The sequence below is a fragment of the Kogia breviceps genome, unplaced genomic scaffold (assembly GCF_026419965.1).
Source record: "Kogia breviceps isolate mKogBre1 unplaced genomic scaffold, mKogBre1 haplotype 1 scaffold_49, whole genome shotgun sequence".
Classification (NCBI taxonomy): domain Eukaryota; kingdom Metazoa; phylum Chordata; class Mammalia; order Artiodactyla; family Physeteridae; genus Kogia; species Kogia breviceps.
The window spans coordinates 558,357-581,200 of NW_026711928.1; the positions used below are offsets into that span (position 1 = coordinate 558,357).

Sequence of the window (22,844 nt, forward strand, 5' to 3'; positions counted from 1 at the left end):
TAAAAATGTGGTGTGTGTTCTAGGTGTACTGCATCTGGTTCATCATATGTATGTATCAATCTATTCATCTTTGGATCCTTTCCCGTGTAGGTTATTACAGAGTGTTGAGTAGACCTCTCTCTGTATTCCTTAGGTGTTTTTTGATTATGTCTTTCATATGTATCAGTACTTATCTGTTAACCCCCATATCCTAATTCATGCATTCCTTACAGATGAAATGAGAATTCTCCACATTATACTAGTCATTTCAGAGAGTGGGAAAGGATGGCAAGTGGTAAAATATTATCTTTTCCCTTAATCTTTTTAAATTTCCCTTGTTACAACATAGGATTATTATCCCTGAATCATAATTCTGTCAGTACACCAGTATAGAGATTATTTCTTAATAGTTAGGTGAGAACCATTTCCTTCTGTTTTTGAGAAAAATTCTGTTACCTCCTTTCAGTAATGGCACTCTTCCCCAAATCAACGGTTTAACAAGGGAGATGGAAGCAGAATAATCATGCAAATACAAAACAATACAACAGCAAGAGAAAATGTCTAACTTCCAATAAGAGCTCAATTTAGAAGAGGGTTTATATCTTCAGAACAAAAGCATGCCTCCTTGACTTGCTAACCAGTCAAAATCTGTGTATTCTACAGAAAATCTGTGATGTTATTCCCATAAAACTACCCTTTACTGCTTCTGCCTCCAATAGATTTCCTAAGCACTAGTGTTTTAATGTACAGTTTACAAACAAAATCCTAATGAGATTTATTTATAATGTGTGTGTTATTTGTCTTATCCTAGCGTCTATATTCTTCTCCATTCCTGGAGTCGAAATAATATTACTTTACCTGCTAAGTGATATCGAGAGAGTGGGAGAGGTTTCATAAATACCCCAACCCTAAAGCATACCCTAAACCTAACCCATACACTAACTCTAACCCATCGACATACCTTAAACTATACCCTAATCCTAACCCGTGCCCTAACCCTAAACTTAACTCTAACCTGTACGCTAATCCTAACTCGTACACTAACACGTATCCATACCCCAATCTTTACCCTAATCCTAACCTGTGCCCTAACCCTAACCCAAATGCTTAAACCTAAGCCATACCCTAGTCCTAAACCGTGCCCTAACCCTTAAAACCCTAACCGGTAGCCATAGCCTAATCTTTACCCTAATCCTAACCTGTGCCCTAACCCTAACCCTAACTGACCCTTTCCCTAAGTAAGCGCTGACACTGTCCCGAAGTGAGGCCCTGAGGTTGTCCCTAACTCACATCCTCATGCTAGGCCTAACCCTGGCCTTGTCATTGTCCCTAACAAAGGCCCTGACCCTAGTCTTAGCCTAGGCCTTGATATTTGGTCTATCTCAGGTTCTGATGCTGTCCCTAACTAAGGCCCTAAAGCTGTCCCTAACATCAGCCTTGCTGCCGCCAATAACTAACGTGCTGACACTATCCTGAGCTAATATCTTGATCCATCTCTTACCATGGTCCTGACACTGTCCTTACTAAAGTCCTGATGCCATCCCAAAGTGTGCATCCCCTTAGGAATTCAGCAGAATAAGCCTGAAACCTGGTCTGGAACTGGCACTTCAGAGAGATTTCGTAGCAAGTTGTCTAATTCTACCTAAGTAGGTTTTAACTTGTGATGTAGTATTGACATATCCATAACAGGAGCTACTGAACACTACACATATGTCTCATCTTTCTAATAGTATCTGATCTAAAGTCACTGTTTGAAATTTAATAGTTAAGATAGGAGTCCTTGAAAACGTACGGTTGCAGCTACCAGCAGACATTGTTTTCAGAATGGCTAGTGGCATCCTGAGTCTGATGTAGCTCAGAAATTCAATTTCAACAATACAGTTATGCGGGGACTTACCTGGTGGCTCAATGGTTAAGACTTCGCCTTCTAACACAGAGGGTGCCGGTTTGAGCCCTGGGCAGGGAGCTAAGATCTCACATGCCTCGTGGCCTAAAAACCAAAACATGAAACAGAAACAATATTGTAACAAATTCAATAGACTTAAAAAATGGTCCACATCCAAAAAAAACTTAAAAAGAAAACAGAAAAAGAATTCAGGAATGCATCTAAATCACATCTACAAAGGTCACTTAGGTTTATCTTGGATGTCTGAACCATAGTTACTACTCCTTTTTGACTGTAAAATGCATTCCCTTCCTCAATGCCAAAGCAGATGTACAATTCGTATCTAAAAGGCCACAAAACAGGCCACTCTGGTCAGTATAATTTAAGTTAAACCATGTATAAGCCAGAGAGATTTCCTCACACCTCAATACGTGAAGTTTTTTTCCTTTTGATTCCAAGTCTTTCAATAGAAAGCACTGATGATCAAAATGTCAATCCCTCAGTGCCAGAATGATTCAGCTGTTTGGCCCTGGTGTAGATCATGTCCCTCAGTGCTAGGCCTCCTTGTTATTTGCCTAGTTAATCCACTTTGGGGGAATACTGATCAGGTATCGTGAACATGCTCAGAGGTATGTTAATGACAAAACGCTTTATATAGGCCATACATTTTATTATTCATACCCAATTGTCACACAAGCATTGTACATGTGCTTTTAGCAGTAGACCTAAAGCAAACAGTGATACATCATGAGTCATTACATTCTGATAACTTCACTATGTAATTTTCCTTTCCTCTTAAACATCGGGGCAAAATGAAGCCAACACAGTAACTTTCATAAATACACACTTCAATACAGAGGTGTCATTTATCCAATTGCTCCAAGTCCTAAGTAGCTTGAGGGGAAGGACTTCCAATTTTACCAGGACATACTAGATTTTTAGGAATTCCATGTAATTTAATATACTAATCAAACATTTCTCTCTGAGATAGCTCAAGGGCCTTCTAAAGCATCCCAAAGTTAGCTGGAGATCAAAAGAACGGTTAGAATTGGCCAAAAAACACTTATTCACTGAACCAAAGTAAAGAGATTTCAAACAAAAATACAGATCACAGACACAGGCAAAGGAACTCACCAGCTGTTCACAATCAAAAGCAGCATTCTAAGAAAACTTTGGAGGGAGAAACAAAATGCAGGCTTGCCCTAACCCACTTCCAACAAAATCCATCTTAGAATATCGTGGTCAGGCACAACTCTTCCCTCCATGTTCCCTTTTCACAAATGTTCACCACCTTCTGTATCCATCTTATGTTGTCCCTTATTTTTTTCTGCATTCAGACACAACGAGCTCTAGTACAAAGTGACTTTCTTTTCTCTAGTACAAAGTGACTTTCTTTTCTCTTTGTACCATCAGCCTGTTACCTAGCCGCTCACCTCCTTTATTACGTAGTTTCATAAATGCTTGAACGTATGGAATTTCTTTTGTCTTTCTCCTCCTGTGACAAAATAACTCTAGCTGAAGGATAGTATAGTCATTTAGGCTATCATTCAAAGACCACCTTTCCTCATTTTTCAAGAATGTATCCATACATTGGCCAGACAAAATTACAATAGAATTTCATTCTTTTCTTACTCTTAGGTTTACAACTATAGGTTGACCAGTCTGCCAGGATTTTGCCCATTGGCTCTCAGATGGAACTGAAGAAGAAGCACTTCTTACGTTTGAACCATGGAACACTCACACCACGGACTAAGAACACAACAAAATCCTAAACACCAATGGAAGCCTCACACCAAAGGAACCAGAAACCAAAGAGAAACCAACAACCAAACAGCACAAGACTCAAATCAGCTTCCAAGTCTCAACTTAGCCTGTGACCTCTGTCCAAGTGGTTCACCTTCCAAATGAGATTTCCTGGAATGAAAAGTCACCCAAATGGGAACCAAGGTTCCCCCAAATGTACAGGGCTAAAAGGACCTCAGACTGCTTGCCAGGGGAGTTACCACACACTGGCTGAGGTGCTGCAACATCCCAAATGCTATTTTTCTGGTTCCCCAAAATAATCCCTTGGAGTAGGACATTCAGGGCAGTCCAGGCAGGAGGAACAGAGGAACGTCCTCAAGGCAAAGACGGCCTCGGCAGCTGCTAGGGTGGTTCCTCTTCCACCATCTACTCCTGCCCTAGAGTTCTAACTGCTGGGATGACTGGGGCTTGGCCTTTCCAGGCAAGGGTCCCAGGTGGTTTGGCCTCTAAAGGAATTCTCCAACCTTACACTCTCTCGAAAGAGACTAGTGTGGAGAAAATCTCAGTGTCCGATCAAGTCAGGGGACCCACAGGGGGATCCCCAAGTCAGCCCCACATTGGGTACTAAATTTGATGTCGAAAACTCAACCTCTGTGCACCAGTGCCAAATCAAATCTCAGAGAGAGAGGTTTGCAGGAAGTAGAGAAGAATAGCTTTACTCCTTTGGCAGCCAAAGGGGGACACAGAAAACTCCGACCCTCAAAAACCGTGTGTCCCAATGCAGGAGGATCTGGTGAGGAGTTTTACAGCAATGGTTTAAGGAGACAGGTATCCTAAGGATTACTGTGTGTACAGGGCCTTAACTAAATATAACCTGACCTCAGATGGTCTCTTGAGGACCTTCTCTGGAATGAAGACTAAAATCTTCTATTTTGTGGGGGGGTTTAGGTTGCTAAAGAGCCCAAAGATGCTCTTAACTGTATCCCTTGAGGCAAAACCAGAATCTTGGCCCAAGGCTGCACTGTTCATTCTATTCTGTTCTTTTTTGGTCTGTGCAGTCCCTCCTTTCCATGATTAGCAACTGTTCGAATCAGCCCTTTAGAACTCAGGGAAGGTCTTGGAGTCTCTAGCATAACTAAGGCCCTGAAATTCTCCCTAACTCAGTCCCTGACGCTGTCTCTAACTAAGGCCCAGATGCCAACAATATCTAAAGTCCTGACATTATCCTGAGCTAATATCCTGACCCAGGTCTTACCAAGCTCCTGAAACTGACCCAAAGTAAGCCTTGATGCTGTCCATAAATGGGGGCATGAGGCTACCCCTAATAGAATCCCTGATAATGTCTTCAAAGATCCTCACATTGATCCCACAGAGGCCCTTATGCTGATCCTAAGACATGTCCTGACAGTGGCACTAACTCAGGCCCTAAAGACAGGCCTCACTTAGGCCCTTTAGCTGTACTTTAGATAGGCTCTGACGCTATCTGTATACAAAACGCTGGAAGACGTCCGGATTTAGGGCCCTGTCACTGGGCCTAACTAAGGTCCTGATGCTCTCAATAATTTTCTGGCACTATGCCTGGAACGGACCTAACTCTGTCCCAAGCTAATGTCCTGCATCTTTTCCTAACTGAAACCCTAATACACTCCATGACAAAGGCACAGACTAATCCTAACTAAGGCCTTAACACTATATCTCACTACGGCCCAGAATCTGTCCCTAATGGTCCCTGCTGCAAACAATAACTAAAATGCGGACACTGTCCTGAGAAAATTTCCTGACACATTTCTATGCACCATCCTGACTGTCCCAAAAAAATCCCTGTCGGTATCCTTAAGTGAAGACCTGAGGCTGTGCCTAACTCAGGCCCTGAAGCTTTCCCTAACGGAGGCCTCGATTCTCTGACTCACTCAGGCCCTGCTCATGTCTTTCACTATGACCCGAATGCTGACTCCACAAACGCCCTGAATGCTGCTCTTAAATCATGCCCTGACAGTGTCTGCATCTAGGGGCCTCACTCAGGCCCTCACCTTCTCCCTATATCAGGCTCTGACGCTGTCCCTACCCGAAGCCCTGGCACAGGTCTTAAATTAGGCCCTGATTCTCTAAGTACCTAAGGGCTTGATTCCAAACCTAGGTCATTACCTGACACTAGCCCTAGACCTGAATGTAACCTTGTCCGTTGCTAATGTCAAATTTATCTAAAGAGATTCTTTAGGATGAAATTCTTTCATCTTCTGAATAGAGTTTTCTGAAAAAAATAATGTTTAAACTCTTACCGACCTTAAACAAAATGTACTCAACTTCTGCGGAATATTCCTTTATACCAGCGTGTATGGTTTCCTTCTGCATCTGCGTGTGTTGGCTTAAAGGGTGCTTGTAGGAATGCCTACTGTTATGCTAACTAAATCCCTGATGCTGTCCCTAAATAACGTCCTGAAATTAGTCTCAAGGCTGTGAACCTGTCCCAAACTGAGGCCTGGAGGCTCATCCTAGCTCAGGCCCTGACACTGTCCCTAGCAAAGGCCCTCACACAACTCCTAGCTCAGTCCCTGACACTATACCTAACAAAGGCCATAATGCTAGTCCTAACTCAGGCCCTGACACTGTTTCTAACTAAAGCCCAGCTGCCGCCAATATCTAAAATCCTGATACTATCCTGAGTTAATATCCTGACCCAGGTCTTACCAAGGTCCTGAAACTGACTAAAACTAAGCCTTGATGCTGTCCATAAATAAGGCCCTGAGGCTCTCCCTAACAGAGGCCCTGATAATGTCTTTAATGAAGAACCTGACGCTGATCCCACAGAGGCCCTTCTGCTGCTCCTAAGTCATGCCCTGACAGTGTCCCGAACTCAGGCCCTAAAGATAAGCCTCACTTAGGCCCTTTGGCTGTACCTTCCTTATGCTCTGACGCTGTCTGTATAGGAAGCCCTGGCAGTGGTCCTGATTTAGGCCCTCACGCTGGTCCTAAGTAAGGCCCTGAGGCTCGCAATAACGAAGGTCTTCACGCTTTTCCTGGGTCATTTCGTGACGTTATCCCTGGCCCGGAACCTGACTCTGTCCCAAGCTAATGTCCTGCATCTTATCCTAAATGAAACCCTAATAGTATGCCTAACTAAGCCCTGACCAATCCGAACAAAGGCCTTGACACTATCTCTCACTAAAGCCCGGAATCTGTCCCTAACATGGGACCTGTTGCAATCAATAACTAAAATCCGGACACTGTCCTGAGATACTTTCCTGACACATTTCTATGCACGATCCTGACACTGTCCCAAACCGGTCGGTGTCTTTAAGTGAAGACCAGACACTGTGCCTAACTCAGGCCCTGAAGCTTTCCCTAACGGAGGCCTTGATTCTGTGACTCACTCAAGGCCTGCTCATGTCTTTCACTATGACCTTTCGCTGACCCAACCAAGGTGTTTATGCTGCTCCTAAGTCATGCCCTGACTGTGTCTACAGCTACGGGGATGACGCTAGGCCTCACTCAGGCCCTGAAGTTCTCCATAAGTCAGGTCTGACGCTGTCCCTACCGAAAATCTTGACGCAGGTCCTAAATTTTAGGCCTTGATTCTCTAAGTAAGTAAGGTCTTGACACTAAAACTAGGTCATTAACTGACACTACCCCTAGACCTTAATCTAATCTTGACTTTAGCTAATGTCAAGTTTAGGGAAAGAGATTCTTTACGATGAAATTCTTTCATCATATGAATATTGGTTTCTTAAAACAATAATTTTTAAACTCTTGTTAACCTTAAACAAAGTGTACTCAACTGCTGTGGAATATTCCTTCATAGCAGCATGCATGGTTCACTTTTACATTCTTGTGTGTTGGCCTTCAAGGTTCTTGCAGGAATGGCTCCTCTTATGCTAACTAAATCATCCCTGATGCTGAACATAAATAAGGCGCTGAAATTACTCCCGATGCTCTGAACCTGTCCCTAACTACGGCCTGGAGACTCGTGCTAAACCAGGCCCTGACACTGTCCCAAACCAAGACCCTGACATTACACGTAACTCGGACCCTGACACTACTCCTAGCTCACTCCCTAACACTATTACCTAACAAAGCCCATAATGATATTCCTAACTCAGACCCTGACACTGACTCTAACTAAGGCCCTACTGCCGCCAATATCTAAAGTCCTGATATTATCCTGAGTTAATATCCTGACCCAGGTCTTACCAAGGTCCTGAAACTGACCCAAAGTAAGCCTTGATGCTGTCTGAAAATGAGGCCCTGAGGCTCTCAGTAACAGAGGCCCTGATAATGTCTTTAGTGAAGACCCTCACGCTGATGCCACAGAGGCTCTTCTGCAGCTCCTATGTCTTGCCCTGACAGTGTCCCGAACTCAGGCCCTAAAGATAAGCCTCACTTAGGCCCTTTGGCTGTACCTTCCTTATGCTCTGACGCTGTCTGTATAGGAAGCCCTGGCAGTGGTCCTGATTTAGGCCCTCACGCTGGTCCTAAGTAAGGCCCTGAGGCTCTCAATAACGAAGGTCTTCACGCTTTTCCTGGGTCATTTCGTGACGCTATCCCTGGCCCGGAACCTGACTCTGTCCCAAGCTCATGTCCTGCATCTTATAATAAATGAAACCCTAATAGTATCCCTAACTAAGCCCTGACTAATCCGAACAAAGGCCTTGACACTATCTCTCACTAAAGCCCGGAATCTGTCCCTAACATGGGACCTGTTGCAATCAATAACTAAAATCCGGACACTGTCCTGAGCTAATATCCTGACTCATTTCTATCCACTGTCCTGATACTTTCCAAAAGAAAGCCTGTTGCCGTCCTTAAGTGAAGACCTGAGGCTGTTCCTAACTCAGGCCCTGAAGCTTTCCCTGACTGAGGCCTTGATTCTGTGACTAACACAGGCCCTGTTCATGTCTTTCACTATGACCTGCATGCTGACCCCACAAAGGCCCTGATGCTGTTCCTACGTCATGCCCTGACTGTGTCTCCAGCAGGTGGGCTGGCACTAGGCCTCACTCAGGCCTAGACGTTCTCCCTAAGTCAGGCTCTGACGCTGTCCCTACCCGAAGCCCTGACACAGGTCCTAAATTAGGCCCTGATTCTCTAAATAACTAAGGTCTTGACACCAACCCAGGTCATTTTCTGACACTATCCCTGGCTCGGATCATGAGTCTGTCCCAAGCTCATGTCCTGCATCTTATCCTAAATGAAACCCTAATAGTATCCCTAACTAAGCCCTGACTAATCCGAACAAAGGCCTTGACACTATCTCTCACTAAAGCCCGGAATCTGTCCCTAACATGGCACCTGTTGCAATCAATAACTAAAATCCGGACACTGTCCTGAGGTAATTTCCTGACACATTTCTATGCACGATCCTGACACTGTCCCAAACCGGTCGGTGTCTGTAAGTGAAGACCTGACACTGTGCCTAACTCAGGCCCTGAAGCTTTCCCTAAGTGAGGCCTTGATTCTGTGACTCACTCAAGGCCTGCTCATGTCTTTCACTATGACCTTTCGCTGACCCAACCAAGGTGTTTATGCTGCTCCTAAGTCATGCCCTGACTGTGTCTACAGCTACGGGGATGACGCTAGGCCTCACTCAGGCCCTGAAGTTCTCCATAAGTCAGGTCTGACGCTGTCCCTACCGAAAATCTTGACGCAGGTCCTAAATTTTAGGCCTTGATTCTCTAAGTAAGTAAGGTCTTGACACTAAAACTAGGTCATTAACTGACACTACCCCTAGACCTTAATCTAATCTTGACTTTAGCTAATGTCAAGTTTAGAGAAAGAGATTCTTTACGATGAAATTCTTTCATCATATGAATATTGGTTTCTTAAAACAATAATTTTTAAACTCTTGTTAACCTTAAACAAAGTGTACTCAACTGCTGTGGAATATTCCTTCATAGCAGCATGCATGGTTCACTTTTACATTCTTGTGTGTTGGCCTTCAAGGTTCTTGCAGGAATGGCTCCTCTTATGCTAACTAAATCATCCCTGATGCTGAACATAAATAAGGCGCTGAAATTACTCCCGATGCTGTGAACCGCTCCCTAACTACGGCCTGGAGACTCGTGCTAAACCAGGCCCTGACACTGTCCCAAACCAAGACCCTGACATTACACGTAACTCGGACCCTGACACTACTCCTAGCTCAATCCCTGACACTATTACCTAACAAAGCCCATAATGATATTCCTAACTCAGACCCTGACACTGACTCTAACTAAGGCCCTACTGCCGCCAATATCTAAAGTCCTGATATTATCCTGAGTTAATATCCTGACCCAGGTCTTACCAAGGTCCTGAAACTGACCCAAAGTAAGCCTTGATGCTGTCTGAAAATGAGGCCCTGAGGCTCTCAGTAACAGAGGCCCTGATAATGTCTTTAGTGAAGACCCTCACGCTGATGCCACAGATGCTCTTCTGCAGCTCCTATGTCTTGCCCTGACAGTGTCCCGAACTCAGGAACTAAAGATAAGCCTCACTTAGGCCCTTTGGCTGTACCTTCCTTATGCTCTGACGCTGTCTGTATAGGAAGCCCTGGCAGTGGTCCTGATTTAGGCCCTCACGCTGGTCCTAAGTAAGGCCCTGAGGCTCTCAATAACGAAGGTCTTCACGCTGTTCCTGGGTCATTTCGTGACGTTATCCCTGGCCCGGAACCTGACTCTGTCCCAAGCTAATGTCCTGCATCTTATCCTAAATGAAACCCTAATAGTATCCCTAACTAAGCCCTGACTAATCCGAACAAAGGCCTTGACACTATCTCTCACTAAAGCCCGGAATCTGTCCCTAACATGGGACCTGTTGCAATCAATAACTAAAATCCGGACACTGTCCTGAGCTAATATCCTGACTCATTTCTATCCACTGTTCTGATACTTTCCAAAAGAAAGCCTGTTGCCGTCCTTAAGTGAAGACCTGAGGCTGTGCCTAACTCAGGCCCTGCAGCTTTCCCTGACTGAGGCCTTGATTCTGTGACTAACACAGGCCCTGTTCATGTCTTTCACTATGACCTGCATGCTGACCCCACAAAGGCCCTGATGCTGTTCCTACGTCATGCCCTGACTGTGTCTCCAGCAGGTGGGCTGGCACTAGGCCTCACTCAGGCCTAGACGTTCTCCCTAAGTCAGGCTCTGACGCTGTCCCTACCCGAAGCCCTGACACAGGTCCTAAATTAGGCCCTGATTCTCTAAATAACTAAGGTCTTGACACCAACCCAGGTCATTTTCTGACACTATCCCTGGCTCGGATCATGAGTCTGTCCCAAGCTCATGTCCTGCATCTTATCCTAAATGAAACCCTAATAGTATCCCTAACTAAGCCCTGACTAATCCGAACAAAGGCCTTGACACTATCTCTCACTAAAGCCCGGAATCTGTCCCTAACATGGCACCTGTTGCAATCAATAACTAAAATCCGGACACTGTCCTGAGGTAATTTCCTGACACATTTCTATGCACGATCCTGACACTGTCCCAAACCGGTCGGTGTCTGTAAGTGAAGACCTGACACTGTGCCTAACTCAGGCCCTGAAGCTTTCCCTAAGTGAGGCCTTGATTCTGTGACTCACTCAAGGCCTGCTCATGTCTTTCACTATGACCTTTCGCTGACCCAACCAAGGTGTTTATGCTGCTCCTAAGTCGTACCCTGACTGTGTCTGCAGCTAGGGGGCTGACGCTAGGCCTCACTCAGGCCCTGACGTTCTCCATAAGTCAGGTCTGACGCTGTCCCTACCGAAAATCTTGACGCAGGTCCTAAATTTTAGGCCTTGATTCTCTAAGTAACTAAGGTCTTGACACCAAATCTACGTCATTAACTGACACTACCCCTAGACCTTAATCTAATCTTGACTTTAGCTAATGTCAAGTTTAGGGAAAGAGATTCTTTACGATGAAATTCTTTCATCATATGAATATTGGTTTCTTAAAACAATAATTTTTAAACTCTTGTTAACCTTAAACAAAGTGTACTCAACTGCTGTGGAATATTCCTTCATAGCAGCGTGCATGGTTTACTTTTACATTCTCGTGTGTTGGCCTTCAGTGTTCTTGCAGGAATGGCTCCTCTTATGCTAACTAAATCATCCCTGATGCTGAACATAAATAAGGCACTGAAATTACTCCCGATGCTCTGAACCTGTCCCTAACTACGGCCTGGAGACTCGTGCTAAACCAGGCCCTGACACTGTCCCAAACCAAGACCCTGACATTACACGTAACTCGGACCCTGACACTACTCCTAGCTCAGTCCCTGACACTATTACCTAACAAAGCCCATAATGATATTCCTAACTCACACCCTGACACTGACTCTAACTAAGGCCCTGCTGCCGCCAATATCTAAAGTCCTGATGCTATCCTGAGTTAATATCCTGACCCAGGTCTTACCAAGGTCCTGAAACTGACCCAAAGTAAGCCTTGATGCTGTCTGAAAATGAGGCCCTGAGGCTCTCCGTAACAGAGGCCCTGATAATGTCTTTAGTGAAGACCCTCACGCTGATCCCACAGAGGCCCTTCTGCTGCTCCTAAGTCATGCCCTGACAGTGTCCCGAACTCAGGCCCTAAAGATAAGCCTCACTTAGGCCCTTTGGCTGTACCTTCCTTATGCTCTGACGCTGTCTGTATAGGAAGCCCTGGCAGTGGTCCTGATTTAGGCCCTCACGCTGGTCCTAAGTAAGGCCCTGAGGCTCTCAATAACGAAGGTCTTCACGCTTTTCCTGGGTCATTTCGTGACGCTATCCCTGGCCCGGAACCTGACTCTGTCCCAAGCTCATGTCCTGCATCTTATCCTAAATGAAACCCTAATAGTATCCCTAACTAAGCCCTGACGAATCCGAACAAAGGCCTTCACACTATCTCTCACGAGCGCCCGGAATCTGTCCCTAATGGTCCCTGCTGCAATTAATAACTAAAAAAAGGACACTGTCCAGAGCTAATATCCTGACACATTTCTAGCCACTGTCCTGATACTTTCCAAAAGAAAGCCTGTTGCCGTCCTTAAGTGAAGACCTGAGGCTGTGCCTAACTCAGGCCCTGCAGCTTTCCCTAACTGAGGCCTTGATTCTGTGACTAACACAGGCCCTGTTCATGTCTTTCACTATGACCTGCATGCTGACCCCACAAAGGCCCTGATGCTGTTCCTACGTCATGCCCTGACTGTGTCTCCAGCAGGTGGGCTGGCACTAGGCCTCACTCAGGCCTAGACGTTCTCCCTAAGTCAGGCTCTGACGATGTCCCTACCCGAAGCCCTGACACAGGTCCTAAATTAGGCCCTGATTCTCTAAATAACTAAGGTCTTGACACCAACCCAGGTCATTTTCTGACACTATCCCTGGCTCGGATCATGACTCTGTCCCAAGGTAATGTCCTGCATCTTATCCTAATTGAAACCCTAATACTCTCCCTAACTAAGGCCCGGACTAATCCTAATTAAGGCATTGACCCTATCTCTCACTAAGGCCCAGAATCTATCCCTAACATGGGCCCTGCTGCAATCAATAATGAAAATCCGGACACTATCCTGAGCTAATATGCTGACACTTTTCTATCCACGGACCTGACACAGTCCCAAAGAAAGGCCTGTCGCTGTCCTTAAATGAAGACCTGAGGCTGTGCCTAACTCAGGCCCTGAAGCTTTCCCTAACGGAGGCCTCGATTCTCTGACGCACTCAGGCCCTGCTCATGTCCTTAACTATGACCCGAATGCTGACCCAACCAAGGCCCGGATGCTGCTTCGACGTCATGCCCTGACACTGTCTCCAGCTAGGGGCCTGAAGCTGGGCCTCACTCAGGCCCTGTTTCTTGCCCTAAGTCCGGTCCTGATGCTGGTCCTAAATAAGGCCCTCAGGTTCTCAGTAACTAAGGTCTTGACACTATCCCGAGGTCATTTGCTGACACAATCCCTAGACTTTACCCTAACCCTGTCCCTAGCTAATGTCCTGCCTCTTATGCTAACTGAAGCCCTTATGCTGTGCCCATGTCAGGACCTGAATTGAGTCCCCATGCCGTGACACTGTCCCTAACTAAGGCCTGGATGTTAGGCCTAACTCAAGGCCTGACACTGTCCCTAACTAAGGCCCTGATGCCATCAATATCTAAAGTCCTCACACTATCCTCAGCTAATTTACTATCCCATCTCTTACTAAGGTCCTGAAAATATCGCTAAGTAAGCCGTGACGCTGTCCCTAACAGAAGGCCTGCTCATGTCTTTAACGAAGACCATAATGCTGATCCAACAACGGCACTGATGCTGCTCCTGTGTCACGCCCTGACAGTGTCCCCACCTACAGGAATGACGCTAGGCCTCACTCAGGCCCTGTCGCTCACCCCAAGCCAGTCCGGGATGCGATTTTTACATGAAGCCCTAACATTGCTTCTAAAGAAGGCCCTGATGCTCTCAGTAACTAAGGTCTTGACACTATCTCTCACTAAGGCCTGGAATCTGTCCCTAACATGGGTCCTGCTGCAATCAATAACTAAAATCCGGACACTATCCTGAGCTAATATGCTGACACATTTCTATCCAAGGTTCTGACACTGTCCCAAAGAGAGCCCTGTCGCTCTCCTTAACTGAAGACGTGAGGCTGTGCCTAACTCAGGCCCTGAAGCTTTCCTTAACCCAGGCCTTGATTCTGTGACTCACTCAAGCCCTGCTCATGTCTTTCACTATGACCCGAATGCTGACTCCACAAACGCCCTGATGCTGCTCCTAAGTCATGCCCTGACAGTGTCTGCATCTAGGGGCCTGATGCTAGGCCTCACTCAGGCCCTCACTTTCTCCCTATACCAGGCTCTGACACTGTCCCTACCCGAAGCCCTGGCACAGATCCTAAATTAGGCCCTGATTCTATAAGTAACTAAGGGCTTGATTCCAAACCTAGGTCATTACCTGACACTAGCCCTAGGCGTGAACGTAAACTTCTCTTTTGCTAATGTTAAATTTAGCTAAAGAGATTCTTTAGGATGAAATTCTTTCATCTTCTGAATAGAGTTTTCTGAAAAAAATAATGTTTAAACTCTTACTGAACTTAAACAAAATGTACTCAACTTCTGTGGAATATTCCTTTATACCAGCCTGCCTGGTTTACTTCTGCATTTGCCTGTGTTGGCTTTCAGGGTGCTTGTAGGAATACCTCCTCTTATGCTAACGAACTAACTCTTATTATGCTAAATCCCTGATGTTTTCCCTAATTAAATTCAGGAAACTCCTCCCAAGGCTGTGAACCCCTCCCAAACTGAGGCCTGGAGGCTCATCCTAGCTCAGGCCCTGACACAACTCCTAGCTCAGTCCCTGACACTATACCTAACAAAGGCTATAATGCTAGTCCTAACTCAGGCCCTGACACTGTTTCTAACTACAGCCCAGCTGCCGCCAATATCTAAAATCCTGATACTATCCTGAGTTAATATCCTGACCCAGGTCTTACCAAGGTCCTGAAACTGACCCAAAGTAAGCCTTGATGCTGTCCATAAATGAGGCCCTGAGGCTCTCCCTAACAGAGGCCCTGATAATGTCTTTAATGAAGAACCTGACGCTGATCCCACAGAGGCCCTTCTGCTGCTCCTAAGTCATGCCCTGACAGTGTCCCGAACTCAGGCCCTAAAGATAAGCCTCACTTAGGCCCTTTGGCTGTACCTTCCTTATGCTCTGACGCTGTCTGTATAGGAAGCCCTGGCAGTGGTCCTGATTTAGGCCCTCACGCTGGTCCTAAGTAAGGCCCTGAGGCTCTCAATAACGAAGGTCTTCACGCTTTTCCTGGGTCATTTCGTGACGCTATCCCTGGCCCGGAACCTGACTCTGTCCCAAGCTCATGTCCTGCATCTTATAATAAATGAAACCCTAATAGTATCCCTAACTAAGCCCTGACCAATCCGAACAAAGGCCTTGACACTATCTCTCACTAAAGCCCGGAATCTGTCCCTAACATGGGACCTGTTGCAATCAATAACTAAAATCCGGACACTGTCCTGAGATAATTTCCTGACACATTTCTATGCACGATCCTGACACTGTCCCAAACCGGTCGGTGTCTTTAAGTGAAGACCTGACACTGTGCCTAACTCAGGCCCTGAAGCTTTCCCTAAGTGAGGCCTTGATTCTGTGACTCACTCAAGGCCTGCTCATGTCTTTCACTATGACCTTTCGCTGACCCAACCAAGGTGTTTATGCTGCTCCTAAGTCGTACCCTGACTGTGTCTGCAGCTAGGAGGCTGACGCTAGGCCTCACTCAGGCCTTGACGTTCTCCATAAGTCAGGTCTGAATCTGTCCCTACCGAAAATCTTGACGCAGGTCCTAAATTTTAGGCCTTGATTCTCTAAGTAACTAAGGTCTTGACACCAAATCCAGGTCATTAACTGACACTACCCCTAGACCTTAATCTAATCTTGACTTTAGCTAATGTCAAGTTTAGGGAAAGAGATTCTTTACGATGAAATTCTTTCATCATATGAATATTGGTTTCTTAAAACAATAATTTTTAAACTCTTGTTAACCTTAAACAAAGTGTACTCAACTGCTGTGGAATATTCCTTCATAGCAGCGTGCATGGTTCACTTTTACATTCTTGTGTGTTGGCCTTCAGGGTTCTTGCAGGAATGGCTCCTCTTATGCTAACTAAATCATCCCTGATGCTGAACATAAATAAGGCGCTGAAATTACTCCCGATGCTGTGAACCGCTCCCTAACTACGGCCTGGAGACTCGTGCTAACCCAGGCGCTGACACTGTCCCTAACCAAGACCCTGACATTACACGTAACTCGGACCCTGACACTACTCCTAGCTCACTCCCTGACACTATACCTAACAAAGGCCATAATGATATTCCTAACTCAGACCCTGACACTGACTCTAACTAAGGCCCTACTGCCGCCAATATCTAAAGTCCTGATACTATCCTGAGTTAATATCCTGACCCAGGTCTTACCAAGGTCCTGAAACTGACCCAAAGTAAGCCTTGATGCTGTCCGAAAATGAGGTCCTGAGGCTCTCCCTAACAGAGGCCCTGATAATGTCTTTAATGAAGACCCTCAGGCTGATCCCACAGAGGCCCTTCTGCTGCTCCTAAGTCATGCCCTGACACTTTCCCTAACTCAGATCCTAAAGATAGGCCTCACTTAGGCACTTGGGCTGTACCTTACTTAGGCTCTGATGCTGTCCTTATATGAAGCCAGGGCAGTGGTCGTGATTTAGGGCCTGACTCTGGTCCTAAGTCAGGCCCCGATGCTCTCAATAACTAAGGTTTTAACGCTTTCTCTTGGTCGTTTCCTGACACTATCCCTGGCCCGGAACCTGACTCTGTCCCAAGCTCATGTCCTGCATCTTATCCTAAATGAAACCCTAACACTCTCCGTAACTAGGGCCCTGAATAATCCTGCCTAAGGCCTTGACACGACTTCTCACTAAGGCCCGGAACCTGACATTGTCCCTAGAAAAGGCCCTGACTATACCTAACAAAGGCTATAATGCTAGTCCTAACTCAGGCCCTGACACTGTTTCTAACTAAAGCCCAGCTGCCGCCAATATCTAAAATCCTGATATTATCCTGAGTTAATATCCTGACCCAGGTCTTACCAAGGTCCTGAAACTGACTAAAAGTAAGCCTTGATGCTGTCCATAAATGAGGCCCTGAGGCTCTCCCTAACAGAGACCCTGATAATGTCTTTAATGAAGAACCTGACACTGATCCCACAGAGGCCCTTCTGCTGCTCCTAAGTCATGCCCTGACAGTGTCCCGAACTCAGGCCCTAAAGATAAGCCTCACTTAGGCCCTTTGGCTGTACCTTCCTTATGCTCTGACGCTGTCTGTATAGGAAGACCTGGCAGTGGTCCTGATTTAGGCCCTCACGCTGGTCCTAAGTAAGGCCCTGATGCTCTCAATAACGAAGGTCTTCACGCATTTCCTGGGTCATTTCGCGACGCTATCCCTGGCCCGGAACCTGACTCTGTCCCAAGCTCATGTCCTGCATCTTATCCTAAATGAAACCCTAATAGTATCCCTAACTAAGCCCTGATTAAACCTAACAAGGGCCTTCACACTATCTCTCACCAACACCCAGAATATATCCCTAATGGTCCCTGCTGCAATCAATAACTAAAATCCGGACACTGTCCTGAGCTATTACCCTGACTCCTTTCTATCCACTGTCCTGATACTTTCCAAAAGAAAGCCTGTTGCCGTCCTTAAGTGAAGACCTGAGGCTGTGCCTAACTCAGGCCCTGAAACTTTCCCTAACTGAGGCCTTGATTCTGTGACTAACACAGGCCCTGCTCATTTCTTTCACTATGACCCGAATGCTGACCCAACAAAGGCCCTGATGCTATTCCTACGTCATGCCCTGTGACTCCAGCTAGTGGGCTGACACTAGGCCGCACTCAGGCCTAGATGTTCTCCCTAAGTCAGGCTCTGACGCTGTCCCTACCCGAAACCCTGACACAGGTCCTAAATTAGGCCCTGATTCTCTAAGTAACTAAGGTCTTGACACCAACCCAGGTCATTGGCTGACACTATCCCTGGCTCGGATCGTGACTCTGTCCCAAGCTAATGTCCTGCATCTTATCCTAATTGAAACCCTAATACTCTCCCTAACTAAGTCGCTCACTGATCCTAACTAAGACTTTCACCCTATCTCTCACTAAGGCCCAGAATCTGTCCCTAACATGGGACCTTCTGCAGTCAATAATGAAAATCCGGACACTATCCTGAGCTAATATCCTGACACATTTCTATCCACCCACCAGACACAGTCCCAAAGAAAGGCCTGTCGCTGTCCTTAACTGAAGACGAGAGGCTGTGCCTAACTCAGGACCTCAAGATTTCCCTAACTGAGGCCTCGATTCTCTGACTCACTCAGGCCCTGCTCATGTCTTTCACTATGACCCGAATGCTGACTCCACAAACGCCCTGAATGCTGCTCTTAAGTCATGCCCTGACAGTGTCTGCATCTAGGGGCCTCACTCAGGCCCTCACCTTCTCCCTATATCAGGCTCTGACGCTGTCCCTACCCGAAGCCCTGGCACAGGTCTTAAATTAGGCCCTGATTCTCTAAGTACCTAAGGGCTTGATTCCAAACCTAGGTCATTACCTGACACTAGCCCTAGACCTGAATGTAACCTTGTCCGTTGCTAATGTCAAATTTATCTAAAGAGATTCTTTAGGATGAAATTCTTTCATCTTCTGAATAGAGTTTTCTGAAAAAAATAATGTTTAAACTCTTACCGACCTTAAACAAAATGTACTCAACTTCTGCGGAATATTCCTTTATACCAGCGTGTATGGTTTCCTTCTGCATCTGCGTGTGTTGGCTTAAAGGGTGCTTGTAGGAATGCCTACTGTTATGCTAACTAAATCCCTGATGCTGTCCCTAAATAACGTCCTGAAATTAGTCTCAAGGCTGTGAACCTGTCCCAAACTGAGGCCTGGAGGCTCATCCTAGCTCAGGCCCTGACACTGTCCCTAGCAAAGGCCCTCACACAACTCCTAGCTCAGTCCCTGACACTATACCTAACAAAGGCCATAATGCTAGTCCTAACTCAGGCCCTGACACTGTTTCTAACTAAAGCCCAGCTGCCGCCAATATCTAAAATCCTGATACTATCCTGAGTTAATATCCTGACCCAGGTCTTACCAAGGTCCTGAAACTGACTAAAACTAAGCCTTGATGCTGTCCATAAATAAGGCCCTGAGGCTCTCCCTAACAGAGGCCCTGATAATGTCTTTAATGAAGAACCTGACGCTGATCCCACAGAGGCCCTTCTGCTGCTCCTAAGTCATGCCCTGACAGTGTCCCGAACTCAGGCCCTAAAGATAAGCCTCACTGAGGCCCTTTGGCTGTACCTTCCTTATGCTCTGACGCTGTCTGTATAGGAAGCCCTGGCAGTGGTCCTGATTTAGGCCCTCACGCTGGTCCTAAGTAAGGCCCTGAGGCTCGCAATAACGAAGGTCTTCACGCTTTTCCTGGGTCATTTCGTGACGTTATCCCTGGCCCGGAACCTGACTCTGTCCCAAGCTAATGTCCTGCATCTTATCCTAAATGAAACCCTAATAGTATGCCTAACTAAGCCCTGACCAATCCGAACAAAGGCCTTGACACTATCTCTCACTAAAGCCCGGAATCTGTCCCTAACATGGGACCTGTTGCAATCAATAACTAAAATCCGGACACTGTCCTGAGATACTTTCCTGACACATTTCTATGCACGATCCTGACACTGTCCCAAACCGGTCGGTGTCTTTAAGTGAAGACCAGACACTGTGCCTAACTCAGGCCCTGAAGCTTTCCCTAACGGAGGCCTTGATTCTGTGACTCACTCAAGGCCTGCTCATGTCTTTCACTATGACCTTTCGCTGACCCAACCAAGGTGTTTATGCTGCTCCTAAGTCATGCCCTGACTGTGTCTACAGCTACGGGGATGACGCTAGGCCTCACTCAGGCCCTGAAGTTCTCCATAAGTCAGGTCTGACGCTGTCCCTACCGAAAATCTTGACGCAGGTCCTAAATTTTAGGCCTTGATTCTCTAAGTAAGTAAGGTCTTGACACTAAAACTAGGTCATTAACTGACACTACCCCTAGACCTTAATCTAATCTTGACTTTAGCTAATGTCAAGTTTAGGGAAAGAGATTCTTTACGATGAAATTCTTTCATCATATGAATATTGGTTTCTTAAAACAATAATTTTTAAACTCTTGTTAACCTTAAACAAAGTGTACTCAACTGCTGTGGAATATTCCTTCATAGCAGCATGCATGGTTCACTTTTACATTCTTGTGTGTTGGCCTTCAAGGTTCTTGCAGGAATGGCTCCTCTTATGCTAACTAAATCATCCCTGATGCTGAACATAAATAAGGCGCTGAAATTACTCCCGATGCTCTGAACCGCTCCCTAACTACGGCCTGGAGACTCGTGCTAAACCAGGCCCTGACACTGTCCCAAACCAAGACCCTGACATTACACGTAACTCGGACCCTGACACTACTCCTAGCTCAATCCCTGACACTATTACCTAACAAAGCCCATAATGATATTCCTAACTCAGACCCTGACACTGACTCTAACTAAGGCCCTACTGCCGCCAATATCTAAAGTCCTGATATTATCCTGAGTTAATATCCTGACCCAGGTCTTACCAAGGTCCTGAAACTGACCCAAAGTAAGCCTTGATGCTGTCTGAAAATGAGGCCCTGAGGCTCTCAGTAACAGAGGCCCTGATAATGTCTTTAGTGAAGACCCTCACGCTGATGCCACAGATGCTCTTCTGCAGCTCCTATGTCTTGCCCTGACAGTGTCCCGAACTCAGGAACTAAAGATAAGCCTCACTTAGGCCCTTTGGCTGTACCTTCCTTATGCTCTGACGCTGTCTGTATAGGAAGCCCTGGCAGTGGTCCTGATTTAGGCCCTCACGCTGGTCCTAAGTAAGGCCCTGAGGCTCTCAATAACGAAGGTCTTCACGCTTTTCCTGGGTCATTTCGTGACGTTATCCCTGGCCCGGAACCTGACTCTGTCCCAAGCTAATGTCCTGCATCTTATCCTAAATGAAACCCTAATAGTATCCCTAACTAAGCCCTGACTAATCCGAACAAAGGCCTTGACACTATCTCTCACTAAAGCCCGGAATCTGTCCCTAACATGGGACCTGTTGCAATCAATAACTAAAATCCGGACACTGTCCTGAGCTAATATCCTGACTCATTTCTATCCACTGTTCTGATACTTTCCAAAAGAAAGCCTGTTGCCGTCCTTAAGTGAAGACCTGAGGCTGTGCCTAACTCAGGCCCTGCAGCTTTCCCTGACTGAGGCCTTGATTCTGTGACTAACACAGGCCCTGTTCATGTCTTTCACTATGACCTGCATGCTGACCCCACAAAGGCCCTGATGCTGTTCCTACGTCATGCCCTGACTGTGTCTCCAGCAGGTGGGCTGGCACTAGGCCTCACTCAGGCCTAGACGTTCTCCCTAAGTCAGGCTCTGACGCTGTCCCTACCCGAAGCCCTGACACAGGTCCTAAATTAGGCCCTGATTCTCTAAATAACTAAGGTCTTGACACCAACCCAGGTCATTTTCTGACACTATCCCTGGCTCGGATCATGAGTCTGTCCCAAGCTCATGTCCTGCATCTTATCCTAAATGAAACCCTAATAGTATCCCTAACTAAGCCCTGACTAATCCGAACAAAGGCCTTGACACTATCTCTCACTAAAGCCCGGAATCTGTCCCTAACATGGCACCTGTTGCAATCAATAACTAAAATCCGGACACTGTCCTGAGGTAATTTCCTGACACATTTCTATGCACGATCCTGACACTGTCCCAAACCGGTCGGTGTCTGTAAGTGAAGACCTGACACTGTGCCTAACTCAGGCCCTGAAGCTTTCCCTAAGTGAGGCCTTGATTCTGTGACTCACTCAAGGCCTGCTCATGTCTTTCACTATGACCTTTCGCTGACCCAACCAAGGTGTTTATGCTGCTCCTAAGTCGTACCCTGACTGTGTCTGCAGCTAGGGGGCTGACGCTAGGCCTCACTCAGGCCCTGACGTTCTCCATAAGTCAGGTCTGACGCTGTCCCTACCGAAAATCTTGACGCAGGTCCTAAATTTTAGGCCTTGATTCTCTAAGTAACTAAGGTCTTGACACCAAATCTACGTCATTAACTGACACTACCCCTAGACCTTAATCTAATCTTGACTTTAGCTAATGTCAAGTTTAGGGAAAGAGATTCTTTACGATGAAATTCTTTCATCATATGAATATTGGTTTCTTAAAACAATAATTTTTAAACTCTTGTTAACCTTAAACAAAGTGTACTCAACTGCTGTGGAATATTCCTTCATAGCAGCGTGCATGGTTTACTTTTACATTCTCGTGTGTTGGCCTTCAGTGTTCTTGCAGGAATGGCTCCTCTTATGCTAACTAAATCATCCCTGATGCTGAACATAAATAAGGCACTGAAATTACTCCCGATGCTCTGAACCTGTCCCTAACTACGGCCTGGAGACTCGTGCTAAACCAGGCCCTGACACTGTCCCAAACCAAGACCCTGACATTACACGTAACTCGGACCCTGACACTACTCCTAGCTCAGTCCCTGACACTATTACCTAACAAAGCCCATAATGATATTCCTAACTCACACCCTGACACTGACTCTAACTAAGGCCCTGCTGCCGCCAATATCTAAAGTCCTGATGCTATCCTGAGTTAATATCCTGACCCAGGTCTTACCAAGGTCCTGAAACTGACCCAAAGTAAGCCTTGAT

At 46.2% G+C, this 22,844-nt stretch overlaps 1 long non-coding RNA gene across 1 annotated transcript in view; it reads right to left on the reverse strand.

Moving 5' to 3' along the window:
* The window catches only part of LOC136793484 (uncharacterized), a 100,297-nt gene that overhangs the window by 40,793 nt on the left and 36,660 nt on the right, over window positions 1-22,844 (reverse strand). The window contains exon 3 of the long non-coding RNA XR_010838774.1: window positions 1,877-1,969. This is a non-coding gene — a long non-coding RNA (uncharacterized lncRNA). The remainder of the gene's footprint in view (window positions 1-1,876; window positions 1,970-22,844) is intronic.